The sequence below is a fragment of the Camelus ferus genome, chromosome 24, assembly GCF_009834535.1.
Source record: "Camelus ferus isolate YT-003-E chromosome 24, BCGSAC_Cfer_1.0, whole genome shotgun sequence".
In the NCBI taxonomy this organism is placed as follows: domain Eukaryota; kingdom Metazoa; phylum Chordata; class Mammalia; order Artiodactyla; family Camelidae; genus Camelus; species Camelus ferus.
Window position 1 is genome coordinate 7,343,136 of NC_045719.1, and position 25,190 is coordinate 7,368,325.

The window sequence follows — 25,190 nt, forward strand, 5'->3', positions numbered from 1 at the left end:
CACCTGGCTCTCCAGTATTACTAATCTGTCATTTAAAAATCCTTTAGAGACAGAAGAGGCTGTGGTGGCTCATGGTAGAGTGACCCTGACTACTTCTGGGCTCACCAAGTACCGTGACACAGCACGCACACAGAGCGCTTTTACAATTACGCCAGGCAACTCGTGAGATAGGCCTGACTGTGAAGATGGGGTCATTTTCAAGGTCACTGTTTCAATAAAGAAAAACCGAATTGAAGTCAGCGGATTCCAAGTAATTTGGGCTAGTGTCTCTCCAACAGGCTGAGCAAGGCCGTAAATTATTCACGTGTGTTTATAAGTTATTCCGGTTGCCATGATGAGATTCTGGCTACTCTGCCATGTTCAGCTCATGCTCGATTTATTCTAACAAGGGAGCACGCCAACTCAGGATAAGGCCCTATGTCCCTGGAGAGATTTTTCTGTATATACAAAAAAGCCCATCTAGAAAGCTGCCTGCGTCCCTGGGCCTTTGGTTTCGCCGAGCCGGTTCACAGCAATATTCGTTTCCACCACCAGATGGAGCCCGCGATCTTCCAGAGGCGCAGCGCGGAATCCCAGCCTCAGCGACCGGACCGCGGACAGGATCGCCCGGTGCAGCCCACTCATTTCACAGAGGAGAAAACCGCGCCCCGGAGAAAGTAAGTGACCCGACCCAAACCACTCCGCTACTTCGGTAAAGGCAGGCTCGAAGTCCACGCTTCCACACTGTCAATCCCAGATTCATTCCCCTGAAACGCAGGGGTTTTCAAACCAAAACAAATAAGCAAGCGAGTAACAACAAAAACATCTTTTTCCCCCTAACAAAATTGTACAAAGAACACATGGTTCTTGTACCTCCGCCCCTCCTCCCTGCCTCCCTTGTCTTGACAAATAAGAACGGAGTTGCTCCCTGAGGCATCTTTGAAGAACCACCTGTTTCCTCAGGGGAGTAGGAGAACAATTGACGGGAAGGGATAAACTGAACTAGGAGCCCTCAAACGTGCTTCTCCTGCAAACCGTAACTTTCTTCCCTGACGCATTTCCACCCTCCTCACAGCCACCAAACCTCCTCTTGGACCTCAGCCAGGGTCCAGACCCCACACCTCCCCGACCCCAGCCTATCCGCCAGGCCCAGGCTAAACCACTCACTTCTGACCCGCTCACAGGCTGGCACCTCCCCGCCCCTGGCCTTCACTGCCCGCGATAAGCGAGACACCATAGGTAAACATGCACGATTTCACTTATATCAGGTACCCAGAGAGTCAGAGTCACGGAGACGGGAAGTAGAACAGGGGCCTCCCGGGGCCACGCAGGCCATCACTGGTTCCTCCACCTGAAATGTGCCTCCTGCCTTCCTGCCTGGCTAATTCCTGCGCGCCCCCCCTGGGCTCAGCCCCGGGGCTGGTGCTGGGCTAGGTGGACCCGCTTCATTCCCTCTCTCCCTGAGAAATCTCACTTGTTCCGCAGCTGCAGCTCTCACCTACACATTGTATTATCCATTCCCCAGTCTCCCTCCAGCCCCAGCAGTGCTCGGGAGTTCTGGCGCAATTTCACATTTCCCACCGACTCTCTTCCACAAGACGCTGGCTTTCCTCCAGCACCTCGAACCCAGCGTGTCCAAAACTTGAGTTACCATTTTCCCTCTTTCTACCCTGCTTTTCCTCCTGTGTTTTCTATTTCAAAGCTAGCATCGTCATGTCCTGTGTGTATCAGATACTTAGAACAGAGCTTAATAGCTCTTATTATACGAGGAAGCCTGGCTCCCCAAGATGCTGCCTGGAGACGCCGGCCAGCCTGCATTGGACCTAATGTGAGGGGGGTGGGAAACTTTTGTTTTTTCAGCCACTGAGATTTGAAGGTTTATTTGTTACCATAACAGCCACACGTCTACTGACTGATGCCCATGATAAAGTGGAATTCTTTCCTATTTTCCCTACTCGTTGAGTCAGTCCTCCCGTGACCACTTTTTGAAGCTCCCAAGTAGCTGTCATCAAATGCTCGGCAACGCTAGAGGGCACAATTGTGTTGTGGAAAACTGGCGAATCCTGTAAATGAAACAAGGTACGGAACCTTGTGGAAAATTAAACAATGCAACAGGAAGAGGGGTCGTGAAAATCATTAGCTTTGGAAACAACTGTTTTCTCTGTGGGCCTTTTAGGTACATTTCACCACGTGAGGTCACTGAATTAACAAAGTATCTACAGCACTTTAATTTTAATGCAAAATCAATAAATCCCCCAAACACGGAAAGCATATACTTTTCGAAACACTACTTACATCAGAAAACTAGTGTTCTCAGCATTAGAGACGCGTTTGTTTTCCTTCTGTAGTTTTTGTTTTTGTTTTTTTTTTCTTTCTGCGGATGTGCCTGTCGACCGGCGCTGACTGTTGGACCATAGAATCCATGTATTTTATAACCTGGTCACTTGAGAAAGTTGAAGTTTCTCGGGTCTCGTTATTCGAAGAGGTGACCAGATGTTGCAACCATCAAGCTGTGACAGGAAGCTCCCCTCCCGCTCCAGTGTCCTCCTGCCTGCTGAGCAGGCTTCCCTTTCCCGTTTCCTTTTTCCCCCTCTCTAATTTTTTTTCTTCAGAATCTATTCAAAGGCTGCTGCCAAAACTGTCTTCCTCTATTGTTGTTCTGATGACATCACTCCCTTCCTTAACTTAGTCTCCTGGTCCAAGTTTGCCTTCTTGCCTTCGGCCTCTGCTGCCTGCCCCCGCTCCCCCGCCACCCCCTCCCCCGCGGTCCTGCACTTCTCACCACTTCCACACGGGACTGTCATTCTCCATGTCCCAGCGCTGACGTAGCTATTCATCTTTACTTCTAACAGAGAAGGTATTTCCAAGTCTCTTCCAAACCAATCTCATTTATATTTTCATTACTCAAGCATATGTTAAGCACCTTCAGCATGCGTGGCATGATTCTAGGTACAAGAGGACAGATGAAATGAGTGAAAGATGTGGCCTCAAACTCGAAACTACCAGAAAGCCATCAAAGTTGGGGCTTTGGGAAACCAACTTTGGGAGTCAAATAGCAGGAGAAAATTATGCAATGATATCAAATAACTACAGCATTAGAGTGGCAGACATGGGGTCATTCTAATTATTTTATCATCTTGTCAAGATTATAATTTCAACAACAACAAAAGATTTGAATCTTAAACTGGTGTTAAGGATATGATGCCTGATTACAAAAAATTTTCATTGCATACCACACTCCTCTTAAAAAAAAGAAAAAACTTTTTTTTTTTTTGGAGTGAGTTTAACACAGTAAACAGTATTACATCAACAGGGAAAGTATGTTACAGTAACAGAAAAAGATGGTTGTGTCAAACCTAAGACTCTAACTTTAATACGAGAAAAGCTATCATCTAGAATATATGACATTATTTAGTGAATCAAACTACCTTAAATAATACTCAAGAATACAAAGTTAGTTACTGTGATTATAATTTCCTGATATTGATGTGATATATAATGATCTACTTTACATTCACATTAAAATAAAATTTTGAGATTTTAGCATGGGATAAATACCACCCAATAATCACATGTATTGAAGGGAAAAATCACTTCTTAACTTGAAGATCTTGCTGATATTTTTGAGTTAGGAGAGTGGAGTTTCACCTAATGAGGTTTGGTGTATTCGAAGGCATCCTGAGTTCAAAGTTTCTAGCTTAGTCTGGCACACTAGTTTGAGTCTCTCTTCAGCATCCTCACCTATAAAATGAGAAAAATGACGTCTATTTACCCAATCTTTAAGATTTTAAAAAATCAAATGTGACAGTCTATTTGAATAATTTGAAAAGTATAAAGTGTTATTCAATGTAAGGTATTATTATCATTATATTTATGCCACTGGGATTTTAAAATCTGATGCAAACAAATTATGTACTTTATTGATAGAGTCAACCAAAAGTTCATGTCATCCATAGCTGTTTATGGAAACTGTTCTAGACTCACAGGGTTTATAAGGCAGCATAATTAACAAACACTACATAAATGAAAATTCCTGCCTTCTGCTTTTATAACTTATCCCAATGTTTCATTCCAAGTTAGATTAGCATTTGTACATAAAAAATTATTCTCAAAATTTATATATTTTCAGGGTTGCAGAATTCGAATACCCTAAATTATTTTTTTTCTAACACAACAATGTTAAGTATTCTTAAAATTTTTATCATATGCTTACTATGTATCAGGGATTATACAAGGAATTAAAGATAGAAATATAAATGAATGGTACCTACCATGGAAAAGAATCATTTCACTTGAGTGTTTAAAATTAAAAACGTAACTTGGCATTTTAAAAGAATATTGATGTGATAGAATCAAAGAATTGGTAGTGGTATGTCACATTCATTCAATTTCTATTAATATTTCTTATTAAACAGTAGCCGTCACTTGTTGAGTACCTACTGTGAGCCATGCACTGTACTCAGTGTTTCATGCTCTTATTTTATTTAATTCTCATGACAACAACTCTATGATGGAGGAACAATTAGTATTCCCAATGAATGGATAAAGATACTACCTCAACAAAAGGAACTTGTCTAAATACGTGTTTAGAACTAAATATGTAGACCATGATGTTTTAGTGGAATAGACTTGAGATATTCAACCGACCACATTACTTGTGGGTGATAAAGCTCTGTGATGGTTAACTTTATGTGTCAGCTTGCCTGGGCCATGTGGTGCCAAGATATTTGGTCAAACATGATTCTGGGCCTTATCTGTGAGGGTATTTCTGGATGAGATTTAACATTAAATAAATCACCCTCCCTAGTTTGGGTGGGCCTCGTCCAATCAGTTGAAGGTCCGCATAGAACAAAAAGGCTGACCCTTCCTCAAGTAAGGGAGAAGTCCTCCTGCCCAGCTAACTTCAAACTGGGACACTGGCTTTTTCCTGTCTTCAAACTAGAACTGAAAAATCTGCTCTTCCTGTTCTCAGGCCTTCAGACTGGGGTTGGAAGCACACCAGTGGGTCTCCAGCTTGCTGACTCACTGCAGGTCTTGGGACTTGTCAGCCTCTGGAACTGCATGAGCCAATCCCTTATAATTGGTCTCTCTCTCCGACAATCCACACAGACACACACACATATCCTATTGGTTCTGTTTCTCTGGAGAACCTTGACTAATACAAGCTTCTTAAGGTCTGCTCAAGAAAATATGCAAAAAAAGACAAGGAGAAAGGAAAAACAACGATTCTGTAACATTTTATAGTTCATGTTGGAATAGAGTAAACACAAATGGTTTGTGCTAGCCACAACACACTGTCTAGTGGTGTGACCTTGAGAAATTCTCTTAGTCTATCTGAGACTCATTCATTCACTCATTTATCCATTCAACAAATTCTTGCAGAAAGCCTTTTCTGAGCCAGGCATGGAAAGTACTGTGTTAGCCCTGGAAATAACAGGGTGGATAAGATAAACGCCCCACCCTTAACAAATGAGAACATTTGATGGGAAAATTCGTGTTTAAAGTGAACAGTTGTAAATGTTGGAGCATGAGGCACCTTTATCTCCTGTGCTATTTGCACAAACCCTCTACTTTAGGCACTGGTAGCATCTTAACTAATGTGTCTAACACACATTTTGGGCTCTGAAACTCTGCCTAAGCCCTCATCATCCCTTTGAGGAATGCCTTTATGGAATTGTCTTTCCCGAGTATGCCCCACTACCTTTTCAAAGATCTTTTTAACTGCCTTCCCTACTTACATCTTCCTCTTCCTCCATATTCCCAAAGACTTTCTTTTCTATGCTTTTCATGAGCATGTATCAAATATGAGATATTATTCATCTTTGTATAGAATACTCTAATTGTTAAGCTTCTTTTTTTTTCAGTTGAAGTATGGTTGATTTACAATATCGTGTTAGGTTCTGGTGTACAGCATCGGGACTCAGTTATACATATATATACATATTTTTCCCGTATTCTTTGTGTGTGTTTTTTCTTTTTTTTTTTTTTATTGTTACCTAGAATCATCTTCAACGTGTACACTTCATATTCTTTTTCATTATAGGTTATTACAAGAGACTTCACCAATTTGCATGTCCTCCTTGCGCAGGGGCCATGGTAATCTCTGCATTTTTCCAGCTTTAGTATATGTGCTGCCGAAGTGAGCACTAGTTGTTAAGCTTCTAAAAGCAGAATATAATTGTATATTTCTTTGTTTCATTCAGCACAGTAAGCATTTCTTGAGTAGCAATAATGATTTTCTATTGTTGATTCAATAAGAGAAACTGGGAAATCATTTCAATGCCCTGATTTTTCATAAGCTACATGATGAAAGAAAACACTTGATCATGGAAATTTTACATTCAATATTATTGGTTTCCAAGTAGGGGGAAAAAAGACCAAATAAATTACAAACATAATCACTTGCTTATGTCATTATGGTAATAAGGAAATTAATCAGCATATGTCACTGAGATTAAATATCTTCTGTTCATGACAAATATCCAAAAGTAGTCCCTTATGTAAGGATCCTAATCTATAATCAATAATCAAATTCTAACTTTTGAAAAATGTCTAAGCCATATGCAATTTGCAGTTGAAAGTTATCAATATGTGGTTAAGGAACTGAGCTCTCTAAGGAAAAGGGCAGGGTAAAGAGCACCTTTTTAATTTGTGGAGGCAGGGGAGAAAAGCGACTATGAATCAGACTCAAATTAAAATAGTGATGCCACTTGTTATAACTGCACAAATGTGGACACATTAGCCTTGCTAAATCTTAGTTTCCTCATCTTGAGAATTCAATAGTTAGAATTTCATTCTCTAACTTTTTATTTGTTATAAATGGAAAAAGATAGTCATCAGAAAAGAATATTTCTGACTCTCTGGGGATTTTAACTTCATTAATACCTCAATTTATAGGATTATTGTGAGGGATTAAGTAAGTTATGTTGATGTAAAGTACCAGACGTTTGCCTGGCACTTCATAATTGTGAAATAAATGGTGCCTGCTTTCAAAAATAAGTGGCGAAAAAGTTCATATGTGGCTAGACACACTGTGTTCTTCATAACGGTTCTACATTATTCCAACGTAGCTAAAATCTCTGTTAAATCTGTTGTTCCTATGCCTTGAAGCTTATAATCTGATTTTTCCAAAATAGGTTTTATAACTGTGAAGTTCACGTCTCATTTTATGCTTTATACAAATGCTTTTTCTTTACATCACTTACCTTCTTTGTGGGATCATTATCTCAAGCATTCCTCCAAGAATAGGATTATAGTTGTTCGTTTTTTTTTGTTGTTGTTGTTTTAAACTCAATCTGGGGTCTCCATTCCTCTTTAAGTTCCACGATGAATTTGCAAAATTCTATCTAAATAGCTACATTGTTCTTGTCCCAGGAGGCATTAGCTGTGAATTTAAATTTACCATTTCATAGTGAAGTATTAAAAAGGAAATGTGAAAAATGTGTGTGTGACTGCAGATAAAAAGGAAATATTCAAGATTTGAGCTGAACCAAAGGTAAAAGAATAAAAGTCCCTGTGTTTAAACTAAATCTTCTAAACATTCTATATTAGTAAAACATAGATCCTGTAGCAGATGGAAGCTAAAAAATGGAAATGTCTGGGTTGATATATTACATTTATTACAAATAATCACAACAACAGAAAACACTACATCTATACTGTGTACGGAGGTGCATTGGGGGAGGGGCAACACTTCAGAGCCTGATGTGAGAAAAACTACAGGGGTTGGCTCAGAGAATCTGGGGTTTAACTCAAACTGAATCATTTAATACCAAGTTATTTTACTGAGTTTCAGTTTTTTAAAAGGGGAGTAATCTCACAGATTGTGAAGACAATTTAAGTGAGTTTAGCATAGAGATCAGGGCAAGTGCTTAGGAAAGAATGAACCCTCAACCAAATGATAGATTCCAGTTTTTATTACCAAGAGACTGGAATCTCCTTGAGAAGCAAGGACTATGTCAAAATAATTCTGTGTTTGTTGACTTAGTAGAATAGAGAGTATGTGTGTGCGTCACAGAGCACAGCTAACATCAGAAAGGAAAAAGCGAGGAAGACAGAATTTGGCCTTTATTGCTGTTGTTTTAATTGCATCGACTTCAGTGCTTTGTCTAAATTCTGCTTCTTATTTCTCAGGCTTGTTATTGTTTGCCTTCCCTGGAAGCTAATTAGAACAATTCTGACCTGAGGAAAACCACTAGACATTTTTGGGGCCAAATTCAACTGAACTAAAGTTGAAGAAATCTTCATATTAATAGAATGAAACAAAGGAACCATAGGAGTTTTATCTTTTCTTAAGGGAAGATTATTTATTGTAGAAAGATCTTTGTTTGTTTGTTCGTTTTTAAGTGAAAAGTTTCTGCTACTCAGCCAAAACCTCCGGAGGAGAGAGCTGATGGTCTGAACTGATGTGTTGGTATTCCTCCCCCACCCTTTTTAGTGATTTCTCAAATGAGGTTTACTAAATATCAAAGAAACTCCTATCATTTCTTTTTACCAATATTCACTACCAAAAGTACATAATTTTGTAATACCAAGTAGAGAAGGGCTACAGGATTGTAGGTCAGTTTTAAACTTTTAAAAATTTATTACCGGGATTCTAGATAGAATGATATCGTGGCTCTAAAATTAAGCTGCTTGTGCTCAGTTACCACTTCTAGCTATGTGTTTTTGCCTTAGTTATTAACTTTTCTTTCCCTCATTCTCTTTGCTTATAAAATGAGAAGGATTATAGTGATTATACTGCTTCATGGTTTACAGTGAGGATTGAGTTAATATATAAAGAGTTCAGAAGAGCTGCTGAGACACAGTAAGTGTTCAAAGAATGTTACCTACAAGCATTACAAGATCAAATAGAGATTTTGCTGCGACCAAATTGTAATGTGTAAATTGACGGAACTTTATAGAAGGAGGGGCATTACAAATCAGCTAACCTTTTTATTGTAATCCACAGTGAAAAAAATTTACATCATGATTTAGTATATACACATATAAACAAGAGTTTTGCAAAACATATAAATAAGAATTTTGCAAAATAATACTTTTTGTATATAGTACACTCAGATATTTGCTTCATTTTATTTTTTTAAGATGCCAGTTGCCATCCACTAAATTGATTTTGCCATTGAATGGCACATGAAAACTTGGGGGAAATGCCATTAGTTATGAAAAGTAAAGAATTCAAAATTTTAAAATAGAAAGAATGCTTACAAATTTATAAAGAAAAGACAATCACACCTAAATGCGAAGTTGGTAAAGGACAATTCACAAAAATAGAAATATGAACGGCCAATAAATTTGCACAAACTCTTCAAGAGAAATTTTTCTTTCTCCAAATGGATAGTTGTCCCAGTATCCTACTCTTCCCATTGGAAATTACATAAAAGTGTTTATTTTCTTGTATTTATTTACTTTGTATTTATTCCTTTGACCTATTCTGTGTAACATAAATGGTGTTGAATGTGCTAACTAACCTTATAGTGGTAATCATTTCACAATATGTAGGTGTATCGAATCATCACATTGTACACCTTAAATTTACACAATATTATGTGTCAAGTATACCTCAATAAATCTGGAGAAAAAAAGATTATAGTTATAGAATTCTGGGACCAGAATTTTCTTCTGAATCAAGATATAATTTACATACCATAGAATTCACCCTTTAAAGTGTACAGTTAATTCACTTATTTTTAGTATATTTACAAAGACGGCAACCTTTACCACTATCCAATTTCAGAATATTTTTATCACCTTTAAAGAAACCTCATACCCACTAGCAGTTGAGCCAGAATTATTATTTACTCCCAGTCCAAACATCTTTCTACTGTCATAGCTTTATATAGATTTTCAAACTGATGATCTGGTAAGTAAAGTTTAATAAGTATTTACATGTCTAATTGACTAAATTTATCAAATACTTGCTAGGACTTTGCATAATTCTGTGCTGTTAACCATCTCAAGATTTTATACAAATTTCTGTATTCTTTGCTTTTATTTTATTTTGCTTTTTAATATCTACCAGATTCCTGAGGGTACATGGCAAAAACTTAGACACTAATCCTATGTACTCTAAACAGACTCAGGAAATGCCTTGTTCTTTGAACGTATAAATCACCATCGCAAGGGAAATGAGACTGGTGATTTTTAAAGAGAATATGTGAGCCTTGGAGACTTTTACAAAAGGAGGAATTTTTTTTTTCTACTTCAAGTTTTTCAAATAAAATCCATAACTAGACAATGGGTCTTTAAGAGGTCTAAGGAGAATCTAAATATTTTCCTGAACAGAAGTTCAAATAAATTTTAAGAGAGCCTCATCATAATATAAACCAAAAATTCTAGTCTGGTTTTCAAAACATCCATCCTTGGTCTCCAGATCTGCATCTACTTTAACTTGTTGGAATTAATTTTACATAAGATAAGCATGGGTGTCAATTTTCTATTTAATGCCAAAATTACCAGGTGTCCGAAAAAAAAAAAAAATCTCTGAAGTTAGTCACATTTGGATTATTTAAATAGCACCCTCTTAAGTGTGAGTCATGTGTACTCTGATTCTTCACAGCATGGTTGTTTGAGTCTTCAGTAAACATGGTTTCAAGTATTCAAAAGGACATAGGCCCACAGAAATTAATGATCAGAACTCAGGGCTCAAAAATTTGAAATGGTTGTAGATTAATCCACTATAAAGCAATGAAAATGATGATAGTGACAATAAAACTAAAAGATAATTTTAAAAAATAGTGGCTGGCTCTTTTAAGCAAAACAAAAATTAAAAAAAAAAATCAAATTAGTTATCAGCAGTAAAAACTGACTTTATTAGACTAATGAAAATGTCCAAAAGGAAATGATATATTTTAACATTCAGTTTGGTAGGATATTAATTCCTTTTTCTCTGAAAAAAAAAAATCCACATAAAATCTTTGAAAATCTATTAATATTTACATTCATTGAATTTCAATGCAAAGAAAGTTTCCTGCCATTAATTTTCCAATTCTTAATAAAGTCATAAAATCTCTTTTAATACAGCATAAACTAAAATATAAAAGAATTTGTCAGGAGATAGCCTATGAATGTTTTATGAATGAATTAATTAGCTAGTTTTTTAAATATTAAGCAACTTTATCAAGTCTTGGGTTATTAGCTGCTTACTGACTCTAATCACTGAGTTACATTACCACGGAAGGCTTAACTACAATTAATTACCTACTCTTGGCAGATAAAAATGTAAACCTTAACATTGATTTAACTTACTCACTTTGTATTTGGCAAGGTAATTATATGAGCTGTACATCTAGTCATTTTCAGATATTTGGTTCTTAGTCTGAAGACTATGGTTTGGGGGAGGTGTCATGGGAAGACTGACTTGATAGATGCCAAATACTAATCTCTAGAAAGTAATACTTAATTTATGTTTTTTCCTGAATTGAATTCATTGTTTTTAGGCTACTTTCATACATCTTTTTTAAGTTTGCCCCCAACTCTTAGGGATACAAGATTATACAGTAAAGAATTTCCTATGAATCTGCAGAATTCAACATTTCTTACTTATATTTCTAAATTATAAAGGCAGTTTACCAATTTTAATTATTTTAGAATTTGCAGAAATAAATGCTGTTTTACATGGTCATTGAAATGACATTTAAAAAATAATTTATTTTCTGCAATCACAATGACTTTCAGGAGAACAGGTTTTGAAGCATTTCCTCTTATTAGCTGTGTGGTGCTTAACCTCTCAAAGCTGGAGGAATCCAATCTGTAAATGGGAATAATATTAGCAGCCTCCAGGGCAATTACGGGGATTCAGTGAATGGTGCAGGTGAAGCACCTGGCATATGGTGAGCAGGCTCAACAAGAGAGAGCTGCTGTTGTTAGCGGTCCTGGTTTCTGTATTGCCAATCACATTAATTCATTCACATGACCTAAGACATTTCATCAAAGCATAGATCTTATGTTAGATATTTGTTGTGTATGTTATTCCCTTGGAAAGAAGAGCAATTAAGTAGCTATTTCAAGTACTCAAAAGCCCTCTTTATAAAGGAGTAAAAGAACCATAAATACACTTTGCAAAGGATTAAATGTATCATGGTTTACATCACATAATAAGATCTTGTCAGATTTTAATTGCTCAGACACAAATGCAAAAAATGATGATCTATACTACTGAAAATGCAAAAAGGCCAAGCTTAGAAAACATTAAAACAGGTTTTCAAAAACACAGATTTATTCTAAATGTATTTTTAAACCGCAACCACAATGTTAGCTTGCGAAATACCTAATAAAAAGTTCCGATTCCAATCCTTTACGTTTCATGATCAGATGTCAGTTAAGAGATAAGAGCGTGACTGATTTATAGTTTCTTTTCTAAACCTTTGATGTAGGTAAACATTCTAAACTTTAACTTATTGCCTTCAAGCAAAGTTATGTTCTACTTTTTATAACCCATTTATAAAGATTTCCAGGAAGTAGCAATCTGGTAGCAATTTTAGTTGTGTTTAAACTCAATGTCAGAGACTCTGACTTATTATGACCACACATCAGCTTAATGTACCAGGCCAAACACTTGGTAATGGCTACAGGAATTGCAAGTATAGATCTTGGGAGGAAATTACAAGCCTATAGGTCAGAGATATCAAATGGGTTTCAACATCTAACATCAGTTTCAGGTGTTTGCTGCCTGCATCGTGTTGAGAAGGATTTTGAGGATGGAGTTAGGGCTCTGGGAGAAAGGGTGTGTGCTATGCTGTAATACTGAAAAGCAATGACAAGGGGTGGGGGTATAGCTCGGGAGAGTACTTGCGTGCTTGGTGTGCATGAGGTCCTGGGTTCAATCCCCAATGCCTCCGTTAAGGGAATAAACTGAAAAAAATAAAACCACAGACTGCCCTGGGCAGGCAGGCAGGAGGAGGAGGGACTGACTGCCAGCTCTGTTCTACTTTTGGGGTCTTACATGTGGCTCAAGGCAACTAGAGTTAGCCTTGGGGTCCTCCTGTCTCTTATTCTGGATTCTCACTGTGCATTTGCTCCATCCTCTTTCTGAAAACAAACCCTGCACCCTTTGCACACTCCCACTATGTGCAGGAGGCAGGAGGTGCTGGCTGCACAGAACTTGAGTTTTCTGTCAGTAGAACAAGTAAGTAGAAGAAACTAACTAGTGGTTCTTATTTGCAAAGAACAGAGGTCTCTGCTTAATTCAAGCAGAGAGAGAATTTAACTTTGGAAGTCCAGAGAATGGACAGGAGGACTGGTGGAGGCTTAGGCAGGAACTTAGGAACCTGGGGCAGAGTCCAGGCACCACCATAGGGATGGTCCGCTCAGGTTGCAGGCACACCATCAGCACTGGACACTTGCTGCCTACTGCTTCCCCTATCCCTGGACACTCACCTTCTGCCCCTGAACTCTCAACTCCACCACACCACCCACCATGAATAACCTTTGAGCAGCAGCCTTCTTGTCACTCCCTCAAAATTCAAATTTCCAAGCCGGAGCCTGAGAGTAGTGATACCCAGATCAAAGGACTACACTCCTCTCCCACCTTTAAAACTCCACACAGAACATCTTCAAAGCCACTTCACCCCTTAAACTGGGATTTCAGAGTTGACTTTTTGAGGCTGAGAGTTTAGGACAACAAAAATATTATTTCCTTTTTATACAGAAGTTTAGAAAATCAACAGCTCAGGGAGTTTTATTTTCTAGTTAAAAAAGTTGAATATAAATTTACATGAAAATTTTAATGCTCAAGACAGTGGGCATCTGAAGTCTTAGTAGTTAAATAAACACCGTGTTATGTATATCTTTCTGTTGATGTAAATGCCTATGCCTGTCTTTGGTTCATTTAGTGAGCTGAAGAAAAATTTTTTTCAAGCCCTTATATGCATTTCCTGAGTTCCTAGAATACAAGAATACTGACACATTTGATTGTTCTATTTCGTATTTGTCGAAGATGATTCTGAATTTCGCTAAAAACCACAAAGGAAATCAACAGTCCCAACATTAACAGTTCTGATAACCCCACCAAAGAGGAAATGTGAAGAGGAAGTTAATCTAAGACTCTGAAAGGGCAGAAGTGATTTCAGCAGGAGAAACTCAATATTCAGCCCTGACACTGACTGACCCACATTTTTATCTCAGTTCCTTCTGGACCCTCTCCCTTCTCTTCAGCAACTGGCTACAAGGCCAGCAGGAAAGGTGCTTGGATTCAGAAGAGCAGGATTCTAGTTGTGGCTGCTCCACGTTCATTCAGGGTGGCAGCCTCAGTGTCCACTGCTGTCAAACAGGACAGTAATACCTGTCCCAGTTCCTTGGCTGGGAAGCTGCCAGGATCGCTTAAGAATACACTGTCCCGAGATAAGCCAAAGCCACCATTACTGGGAGAGTCGCCAACAGAACTCAGCCTGAGTTCTCTCTCCCGGCAAGGCTGGTTTGACCTACAGTCAACAGGAAGCTCCTGGGGCTGGGACAGGATCCCTGGATCGGAAGGAGGCCAGACGCGAGCGTTTTTGGACGGCGATCAGGAGGGTGATGAGGATGTTAGTAACGCCCCCCTGGCTCCCGCAGCTGGGCTGAGATTTCACTCGCAGCGACAAAGGGTGCGGAAGCGTGGTACTGAGGAACAAACAGCCAGCCCCCAGAGCCCCTGCTGTCCCTCACAAAGCCCCCGGCACCACAGAGAGCGCGCCGAAGGGAAAGGAGAAAGGCCGAAGGGGAGGAAGCGGCGTCCCCACCGCATCTCCGGCGGCAGGCTAGCGGGCGGCCTCAGGGTCGCGGGTGGGGAGGGGGCGCTGTGGGGCTGCTCTCGGCGTGGGGAAGCGCCTCCTCCTCACGCCCCCTCAGCCTGCGCCGCCTCGGGAATCCGCCCTGGACCCCGCCGCCATGTTGGGTCGGCAGAAGTGACTCGGCCTCGCCGCCGACGGCCACCTCGGCAGGACTGTCCGCAGCCCCGGGGGGCGCGCGCCGGCGCCGGAAGGCGGGATCGCTGCAGCCCGGCCGGGCGCCGCGCGAGTTCCGGTGAGCGGGCGGGGCGCGCGCGCAGGTAGCCCCCGCCCCCGCGCGAGGGGCGGAGCCCGGAGTGAGGGCGGGCCCCGCGCGGGGAGAAGGTGGAGCGTGAAGCTGAGGGGTGGGGAGCCCGGGAATTCCCTCCTCCTGAAGTAGCTAGTCCGCGGCCGGCTGTGCCGTCGTCGCTGCGGCCGGGCGCCCGGGGCAAGGAGGTGGAGGAGGGAGAGGGCCCGCGGGCCTCGCCTCCGCCCGCCGTCCCCTCCCCGCCACCCTGAGCCGTTGCTGCGGCGACTCCTGCGAGCGCGGCTGGAGCTCAGGTAAGGACCCTTCGGGGCCCCGCGGGCGGAGGCGGCCGACCCCGGCCCCGGCCCCGGCCCCGCAGCGCTAGGCCCCGGCGCCCGGACGCACCGCTGCTCCCCGCCCCCGCCGGCTCGGAGTCGGGAAGTTGGGGAGAAACTTCTCCCCTCCCCCGGCCCGGCTCGCCCGGCGGGCGTGTCTCCTCCCCGGCGCTACCTGCTGGCCCCCTGCGTCGGTCTCCGCCCCGTCCAGTCCTTCCTGGTCCCGCCCAAGTCCGACCTAAGGTCCTCAGAGCTCTGGGACACCCCCGTCCGCGTCTTTAAGGTTGTGCGGACCACCCGGCGAGGGGGCGGCGAGGTTCACTTGGGCCGAAGCAAGGAGCGGGGGCAGCGGCCCCTCTCCGTCCGGGAGGTCGGGGGTCGGTGTGTCCGCGGACGTCGGTTCCACGGTGCGGGGCGAGCGGGCGAGGGCCTGGGGGGAGGGCGAGTGGGTGAGCCTCTCGCTACACTTGGTTTGATTGAAAACCGCAACATGTTAAAGTTTTCCTTTGTTTTGGGTTGGGGGTTGGGAAATATGCCGTTCAGCGTGCACTTTTATGGTGTTATGCAGTTCCGCCTCCCATTTGGTTCGATTCTCTGTCCACATGTGTTTCAGAAAATTTTGTTTTAATGTATGTTTTTCTTCTTGATAATTGCTTCCAGCTTTTGCTTTATTGGGCATGGGAGCCGTGTTGTTTTAAGAAGCTCTTGGAAAATCAAGTCCGATGGAGGGACTGCTTTAATTTTTGTTTTGTAATGGGTGAGACCCAACGTAGTTCGTATCTGGTTGAATTATTTTCTGCTTAATTTAATTGAGACAGACCCGGAATACCACATGGTCTAACAATTTATAAGTTATTAAAGAAATGACAGATTGAGTCTTCACTGAAATCAAACTTTTTGTTCATGCCATTTATTATGAATATATGTTCCGGCTGGTATGTGTGTTCACATGGATGATTTCTCATATACGTGCATATGATTGGAGTATATTCGTGCATTGCAACCGCAGGATTGCAGTGCCAAAGTTATCTTGATAATTCTAAGTGTGTTTAAACCATCCTGTTAAATTTCTAAAGTAAACTTACACTCTAAGGAAAATATTACTAAATATGTACATATGACTATGCATTTAAAGCAAACGAAATATGTGAGAACTCTAACGTGCTAACTACCACAATGCTTGGCACACAGTGGACATGAAACATTTTGAATGGATGGGTAATGAAGGAATGTCTTGTATTAGAAGCCAAGGATCTTGTATACATCATATATGATTTTTATACATTGTTCTGTAAGAAAGTTGTATTTCAGTAAGCCATATATATGTTTTGTTTTGTTTTACTAAGATATATGAGATTCCTGCCATAGCTGACCCTTTAAAAAAAAGGAAGTTTTATTGTGTTTTAATTTTTGGATATAGCTAAACCTTAGTGGAAATTTTGAATGCTAGTTGATAATTCATTGGGTCCTAAATTTGAAAAAAAAACATAACTCTGGTCTGAATCTAAGTACAGGACAGTTCATATCCAGGTTTCCAGGATAAAATGTAAAAGGGCTCTTAAAATATGCACTCTGCTGTAACCACCATAATGTTATAATAGCTTTAATTTTGCAGTATGTTTTTGCTGACTTCATAAACCACAAAATTGACTCCTTTCTGTTCAACCGAAAGTGAAATTACAGCTTTGACTTCTCTTCTGGGATAGGTGGAATTTGTCTTATGGCTGAAGTATAGTATTAATATATGGTTTACTTTTTTTTTTAAATCAGTAAATTCTCAAGCTGAGAAATCAGTGTCTATGTAAATAAATCTCCATCATGGTATGTAATGTTAAAAGAAAAAATATTCTGAAAGAATAGCAATGACGTAGTGTCAATGAAATATTAACAACACACGGTATAAGACTTGTTTATGCAAAGTTCAGATTTGCAGCTTTTTAGGCAGTAAACAATTTATTAATGTGAGTAATTTTTCTCTATAAATTTATTTAGCTTTTAATCTAGTGAGTCCGTTTAGTGTAGACATCATGTATTAGTTCCTATTAGCATTATATTTAAAAAAAAGCCTAATATCAAAAAATTTTAAAGAGCAGTACTAAGGTCTGGTGTCTAGGAATGCAAACTTGGGTGATAAAATTTATTTTTTAAAAACCTGCAGGAAGTAGGGGGTGGGTATAACTCAGTGGTAGAATTCATGCTTACCATGCTTGAGGTCCTGGGTTAAATTCCCAGTACCTCCATTTAAAAAAACAAGCAAAATTAAAAAAGAAAAACAACCTGCAAGTAAGTAATTTTTGTAAAAGTTAAGAGAGGAGAGAGGAAGTTGACTGGGACCTGGCTGCTGAAGTGGTGCAAAGTTCTTTCATCTGGTGATGGTTGCAAGGGTGTTGGCTTTAGAGTTCATTAAGTCTTAACATTTGTTCGATGTGCTTTTCTGTCTGTGTTTTGGTTTGTGTGAAACTTTTTTTTTCCTTTTTAAAGAAGGCTGTGGGTAATGTACTTTATAAGGTGCCTAGATAAATATTTAGTATTTGGCGACTGATTTTAGAACGCTGCCTGCCTGGGCTGCCATTTGCAAATAGGATTACACCTACTAAATCATAACTGGCATATGCCAACAGGTGTATGTATCTACTTTCACGTGTAAATAGCATTTTAATTATGTTAGTATTTTGAGGGAAGACACCAGGTTTTACTAACTTTAAATCCTCTTCAGCTTTTGTATATTGTAAGTGACAAATAGAAGGTAATCAAAGTATGTTTATTAAGCTAGTGGACACTCTTCTGTCATCAAGTATAAAATATACCCTATTTTTCAGAAAATTATGATAACATGACAGTTAAAACTCAAAATTTACTATGGCATCAAGGTAGAAAGTCTTTCATCTATTTTGAGTTTTCTGGAACAGTAGTTCTTTAGATCAGTAATTTCAGCTGGTGTTTTAATAGTCTTAAGTTTATCTTAAAATTGTCTGCCTAAAATAAGTTTTTGTTTCCTCACTTTATGAAGATGTGTAGTATAGCACCCAATGGAATAGTATGTTTTGTTTCAAATGACAGTATGGTGTTGAAGTTCCCAGCGTGCTGTGGGTTGTTGCCATATGCTGCTTCGCTTTATGTAATGGCTTGCTGTTTTAGTTGTTGATGTTGTTGCTTTACATTGTTGTAGAGTTGAAGAAGAGATCATGTCTGTGCCAAATTCTTATATCACAGGAACTTTCAGTCATTTTATAAAGGTTGATGTTTGTGGCGCTGTCTTTGTTATGTGAATATTTACAGGAAGTTTTAGTTAAGATCTTCCATTGTTCAGAACCCTACATGGCTTAGGTCACCTTCAGTTCACATTTAAACAGGTCTGTAATACACATACAAGTTCCTGTAGCGAGGTATTGCTGCTTTTCTTTAAAGGAAATCATCTGTTCCTATTAAAGTATCTTGGTATCTCATTGGTGGTGTGTGTGGCGGTTTGTGTGACCGTGGTGGGGTTTGTATTAGCTCTTTTCTTCCTTTCAGCTGCTCCAGCGCCACAATTAGGCTGACTATTGCTCAGCTGCAGCTGCTGGGTGATTATGAACCATCCAGCTCCTGTCTAAACTCAGAGGCAGATTTAGCAAAAGGAGCTATAGTAACAGCAGAGGGTGAAAGAGAAGAGCTGGTACTGCTGCCAGTATCATTTTAACGTGTCTATGTGCCAAGGAATCATTGGCTGCAGCAGCACTACTGTTGTCTTGGAACTAGCAGACTTGATAGCAACACATTCTGGTCTGGATTGGGTTTACCTGGTGTTATTCTTTTAAGATCTTGATGCTCAATCCAGGGAGGAGAGCGAATCCTGTAATTTCAGAGTACAGGATAATGTACCATGAGGTTACTGGTGGACTGAGCTGTGCCTCAACTCCCCGCTTCCCCCCATCCCCAAGCTGGGATAGCAGTGCCCTTCAGTTTCCCTTGTTTGAGTATATATGTGATTTCAGGTTCTCTGAAGTATGTACCATATTCTCTGTGGCGCTTTAAACTGTGTCTCTTTGAAGTGCTGCTGCTGTTACTGTTGTTTGAGGGGTGGCAGAGCTGATATGCAGGTTCTTTGGACTCCCTACTTTTCTTCCAGGAAGTGGAAGACCTTCAAGAGGGATTATTTCTAGAACTAGCTGTACATGGCATGTGCCCTGTGACTGCTTGAATTTTGCAAGTAGGAACCCTCGATTATTTTTCCTGTTGTTCTTTATTCCTGTGGTGTGATTAGATGGACATCAACAAACGCAGATACAGCTTCGACAGTGTATGGCAAGCCCTAGACTGGAAGATGCCGTAGGCAAATTTTGCTGCTTCTGAAATGTAGCTTAGTTTATAACCATACTGAGCAAAGAGCAGCAGCATCAGTCCTCTCTTTTACCACTACCGTTGGAAAATCTAGACTATTCCTCTTGCTGATTTTGGCTTTGGAATTTAGTGGTTCAGGATTTGGCTAATTTGGTTTAGGGCATAGAGTTTTTGGGAGACATAGCTCTTAAACTTGTATAACCAGAAGGAAGGACAAACTGTGGAAGACTGTACACTTGAACATTAACAAGCATATATTGCCATCCTCGAACATACTGTTGATCCCCTTCTTTGTGCTCCCACAAAACCCCAGTATCAAAGCATATCTCTCCTTGCATTCTGATTCTTTCTTTCCATGACTGTGGTGTGCTTGACCTAGTGCTTACTGTGGCAAGCAACTGTTCTTATGAATCTTTGAGAAGTCACTAGTAGAATAAATCCTTAGTAAATTTTGAATTGTGTATAGGGATGCGATTCTGTGTATATTTATGATTTTATGTATACAGACTTTCTTCACACACATGTTTTGAAGGTATACCTGTACTAAAATTTTGCAGAACTAGCCTAGTGGTTTTTCAGAAGCTAATGTTAAAACAAATTCTTTAGATTTTTAACCCTCAAAGTTTTGTTATGGAAAATGATTTTATAAAACAGTTCGAACAGTTTAAACTTCAAATGTGAACTTTATTTCTAACATAAACTGGAAACTCTTTGTAGTTTAAGTTACACTAGCCTCTCATAAGGTTTATTTTAAAGATTTTTTTTTTTTTTTTTTTTTACTATTTTGGTGAATATAGAAATTCCAAGATCCTAGAGCTTTTAAAAACACATTTGGTATCCTATCATGTTATCAGTGACAGTCAGTATAATAATTATGACTTAATATTTATATATTCCAAGGACAAAAGGAAAAAGAAGTCTTTTTTGGTATATGCCCATGTTTATTTTTTATAGTCCTTTTCATTCATTGAATGTACAAAGGAATCTATAATGGTGAAATGAGTTGAGAACTACAGTTTTAGAATTTAAAGGTCGAAATGTTTGTTACATTTAACTTTTTGGAAATCTGATATTACTCAATTTAATCATTTTTTGGGGTCATTTCTATGAATTCTTTTATTTGTGTTTTCCATTTTCTTCCAATTTCTTTTTTCTTTTGTTTTCTTTTTTTCTTATTTTTTTTTGAAAAAGAAGTCTTGATTTTCTTGATGTAATGTGTGAAAGAAAGAATGCATAGTTCATAGGGTATGTCTGCTGAATTACGGCGGTGGAGGTGGAGACAGGAAGTGCTGAGAGGAAAGGACTGACCACTGAAACTTAAAGATTGTCTGGTTTCAGCCAGTGTTCCCAGCAATGTGTAGACCTTAGGTTTTCTTATACTGATTACAGAAGTTAGTCACTTCCCTAATTTTTTAATATAACTTTTAGTTTCTTAGCATTAAGTAGAAATTGGGGTGGGTTGGAGAAAATTGGTGGCTTTTGCTGCGTAAGTTAATACTTAGAACTTGTACCATGACAAGTTTATTGATTTCTTATGTTTGTTCTGATGCAATTACTATTTTCCACATTAAGGATAGTTGTAAAATAATAGCAGTTAGGCATTTGAAATGCAGCAGAGGAGGTAACATGCTGTCATAAGGACAGACTAAAAGGTAGAAGAAGATCATCTGGAATTTAATTCCACTTCTGACAGTGAAGAGCTGTGTGGCCTTGGTCAATTCACAGAATTCTGTAGGCCTCAGTCTCACCATTTGAAACAGTAGATAGTTGGGCCAGATGTTTTCAGCCTTATATAAATGTGTGGGTCTACTACAGTTGACATTTTCATATTGATACAAGTTTAAGGAAATGTTTTAGAGTCTAGCATTTGAAATAAAATGAGATCTCAGGTAAGTAAAAGAGTAAAAAACTTAGCCATAGACTTGACACTGGACTTTCTCAAGCAAGCGCAGTGTCATTCCATTCATTAGGTGGACATTTATTAAACCTGTGGTGCGACAAATACTATGCCAGTTTTGATGTTATAAAAATGATTGCAGCATGACTCCTGCCTTCTAGGAATTCACAGTTGGGTGGAACAGTCTGTAATTATGAGGCTGCTATACCTTTTTCAAATTGATAGGTCTTTTTAGTGTGATGATCCATTAGAACACTTGTCTGGTTTTTGATGGCATTAGTGTGTGATACATCTGAAACGTTGATAAACCCCTTTGCACGAAATCGATTTAGCCGCAAGTAAACAGATCCAATTCTCTAGGCAGGATGATTTGAGTCGATGTTTTCCTGAATGTTAGTTCATTGCAGGTATTTGTGACCCATAGGCAGGCTCCACAACACCTCTGTGGAAGTTTTACTATGAGAAAACACATTTGAAAACAAAGCTTTAAAAAAAAAATTTCAGATTTATTTTGTCACGAAATTAGAGAAGGACTTTATTTAGTGAAGCACATAGTTGAGATGTCAGTTAACAGGTGATCGTGACTGGATGACAGCTTTGCCACATTGTATCAGGAAAATAGCCACTAATATTGAAACATTTACTTTTTTAGTTAACAAAATCGCAGACTGATTGTTTTGAATGTTTTTCTTTAATACATGTAGTTAATATTTGGAACAAAATAAGCATGGGCATTTGAAAGTGGTCAGTTTAAGATTTACAAGACAGATTTTGTAGAGAGAGAAAGAACAAAGAAAGGATGAAGGAAAAGAAAAGAGAGAAACTAAAATTGCTTGGTTGAATATCAAAATCTTCTTCCCAGAAAAAGTTCTTTTCTGTAAAGTTAGCCTTTTTGTTAGATTTCTAGGCAGTTTTTCTAGGAGTTTTTCTGGGCAGATTTCTAGGAGTTTACCTGTAAAAACCTAACAAACATATAGCAGTGTTTCAGTGGTAAATATGTTCTAATTGATTTCAGTTTGTTTTTTTTTTTTAATCGGCTGAGCTCTTTGAACAAATGAAGTGAAATACTTGGCCTACTGAATGCTCTAATTATACAGTGGATGAACCTAGAATCTTGGCAGTCACCCTCCTGCCCTACCTTCCTAGCTCCTCACTATGTGAAACTCACTGTTACGAGTTCTGTGCTAGGATGCTAGGACTCTCCCTTGCTCTTAAGCTTAATTTAAGGACAGAAGCTTCCCTGGTGTCTTGACCTGCTTGCTAGGCACTGTGAAACTTGCTTCCCTACTCTGTCCCTGTAGGACAGTGTGAGAAATGGAAACACTTCAAAAGATTGGGAATGAGAAGCAAAAATGAGGAAAACAAGAGGGAAGCTGAGGAGTGGACATAATACAGAGTTTATAATATTCTTTGTGTCCTTTTTTCTGTTTCCCACCGTTCATTCCTGTTGGGCATTGAATAAGGAAAGAAGAAAGCCTGTTTTTCTTATGACAGATGCTTTATTACACGTTTAACTTAAATTTTTGCAATGCCTTTACAAAGTATACAGAAAAATCATACATAAGAAAAGTTTTTATTACACACAAAGAAAGTGAGAGTCAGGCAGTATATATTATTTGCTAAGGTCACATTATTAGTTGATGGAGTGGAATGGAGTAACTGACAGCAAGACTGTTTCCTGTAAGAACTTCTTTAGGGGTAAGTAGCAAAGATGGATTTCTTATCTTTTTCCTTCTTCCTTAAACTGTACGTTTGTATTGGGGCTGAGAATTTTCAACACTTACACTTTTCTTTTAAATGGAAATAGCTTTGTGTTACATATTTCATAATAGGTATCAAGGTCAGCTATTATATGTGCTGATAAAGGTGGGTTATTACACTAAACTGTAGCAAATGCTTTCCTTTTGTAGGTCTGGATTTAAAACGCAAAGTTAATATACTAATTCTAAAGCATTCTTTATCTTTTTATAAATGAGATGTGCAAAGAGTCAGTGTTCACATGTTTTTCCAGTCAAGTTTCTTTTTCTATCTAAAGTTAATTCATCAAAAATCAAAGAAGCATGCATAAAATGGGTTATTACATTAAACTGTAGCAAATGCTGTTCTTCTGTAAGTTTGGGTTTGTAAAGTGTATGTATAGTCTGTATATGTGTAGTCAGCCTCTCTCTTTTTCCTCCCCATCCCTTGGCTTTCTCTCCCTGATTTGTGCTCAAATCAGTTTTTTGACTCAAAAGCTGGATCAAACTTCCACTGTACAATATTGCTTTTTTTTTCCCAGTAAGTATATGATTTATTCCCAGATAAATTAGCAGAAATAGGTAGAAGGTCTGCATTATCTAAATTGTCCTCCATCACATTTCAGGCACATGCTACAGAAAGAGAAAACACTTTCTAATTTGCCTTGTCAGTAGGGTGGCGATTTCCCACACCTTGGTACAGACTCACCAACATTCAAAGCTGCACTTCCTTCTAGAGGAAATTCAGTAGGATTCTTCCACACTGGCTTGTTCCTTTAAATCTTGTTGTTCCATGAATTCCTCACTCTCTGGATGAAGAGTCCCATCTAAAGCTCTAAATGGAAGTTTTGTCGGCCACTCTTTTGCCACTGTGTCAAGTTCCATTGACAATGATTTCCTTCACTACCTTAGAAGCCCTTTCTTCTTTGGCTTCCTTTTATTTCTTTCATTGTATCTAAGAATGTACCCTTTGTCCTTTCTAATAAGCTGGAGCATTGTTTTCTAGTGGGAATACAGCTTGATTTGTAGCGTTATTATCCCACATAGACTGTCTACAGTACAACTCCTTCACACGTCACTCCCAACAGTTCCATCATTGCCTGTGTTTATTAAGTCTACACTGAGGGCTGGCAGATAGGTTTTAAACTGTTGTGCCAATTCTAAATGATTGGAATGGCTGCCGCTGGAATGTAAGCTCAGTGAGGGTAGGGATCTTTGTTTTGTTTACTGAAGTTATCTCAGGCATCTAGAAAAATAGCACATAGTAGACACATATTTAGTATTTTTTAAATGTGGGAAAATACAACAGTCCACTGGCAACATTTTCCTACCATGGGCATAGGAGAAAGGAGTGTCAGCAAGTAGCCAGCTCCTCTGAAAACTCATGCAGTAACCACAGGTGTTTTTCACTCAAGACTCCTTGGAGTGGCAGGCCCAGTGATAACGATGGCCTTAATAATGTGCAGGATGAATTCACATAAACACCCTACTTGAGTCTGATGGAGAAACCGAGGTCTGATTTAGCAGTGACTTGTAAATGTTAAAGAGAAGTAAAGTACTTAGAATGAATGAGTTTCTTTTCATTATGTCTTAAATGTATCTCCAGCAGCCATGCTTCTTAAAAACTCTGGCACACATCAAGTTCCTGTAACATTGATTGAGTCATATGCATATATCTGGTTATAAGTAGAGCTGGGAAAAATAGTCCTTGGCAGGGCAGCTACCTTCCAGTGGCAACTTCACACCGTAGAAGGGGAGAATGAATTTGGGGAGAAAAGTAGCTGTCTCTGCCACAGAAGGGGACAGGAAGTAACCTAGTAGTTGAATGAGTTAGACATATGGAAATTCACTGTTTGGTTTTACAAGCATAGTTAAAATATTTATTGGAAACGTGTGGGCATATATGGTATCATCTTAATTCGACAACAATAT

At 39.3% G+C, this 25,190-nt stretch overlaps 1 protein-coding gene and 1 non-coding gene across 4 annotated transcripts in view; one reads left to right on the top strand and one right to left on the bottom strand.

Annotated features, from left to right (window-relative positions):
* Nucleotides 1–6,022: 6,022 nt before the first annotated feature.
* LOC116659688 lies at nt 6,023–6,126 on the bottom strand. The gene has a single exon (XR_004315057.1). It is a non-coding gene; the product is annotated as a U6 spliceosomal RNA (small nuclear RNA).
* Nucleotides 6,127–14,454: 8,328 nt separating this feature from the next.
* Nucleotides 14,455–25,190, top strand: part of YES1 (YES proto-oncogene 1, Src family tyrosine kinase) — a 57,047-nt gene continuing 46,311 nt past the window's right edge. The window contains exon 1 of one of the 3 annotated variants that reach the window (XM_032467372.1): nt 14,455–14,979. The gene's annotated coding sequence lies outside the window, so the exon portion shown is untranslated. Of the gene's footprint in view, nt 14,980–15,077; nt 15,285–15,552; nt 15,713–25,190 lie in introns of those variants that run through there. The other 2 variants (XM_032467370.1, XM_032467373.1) reach the window with 2 other exon arrangements.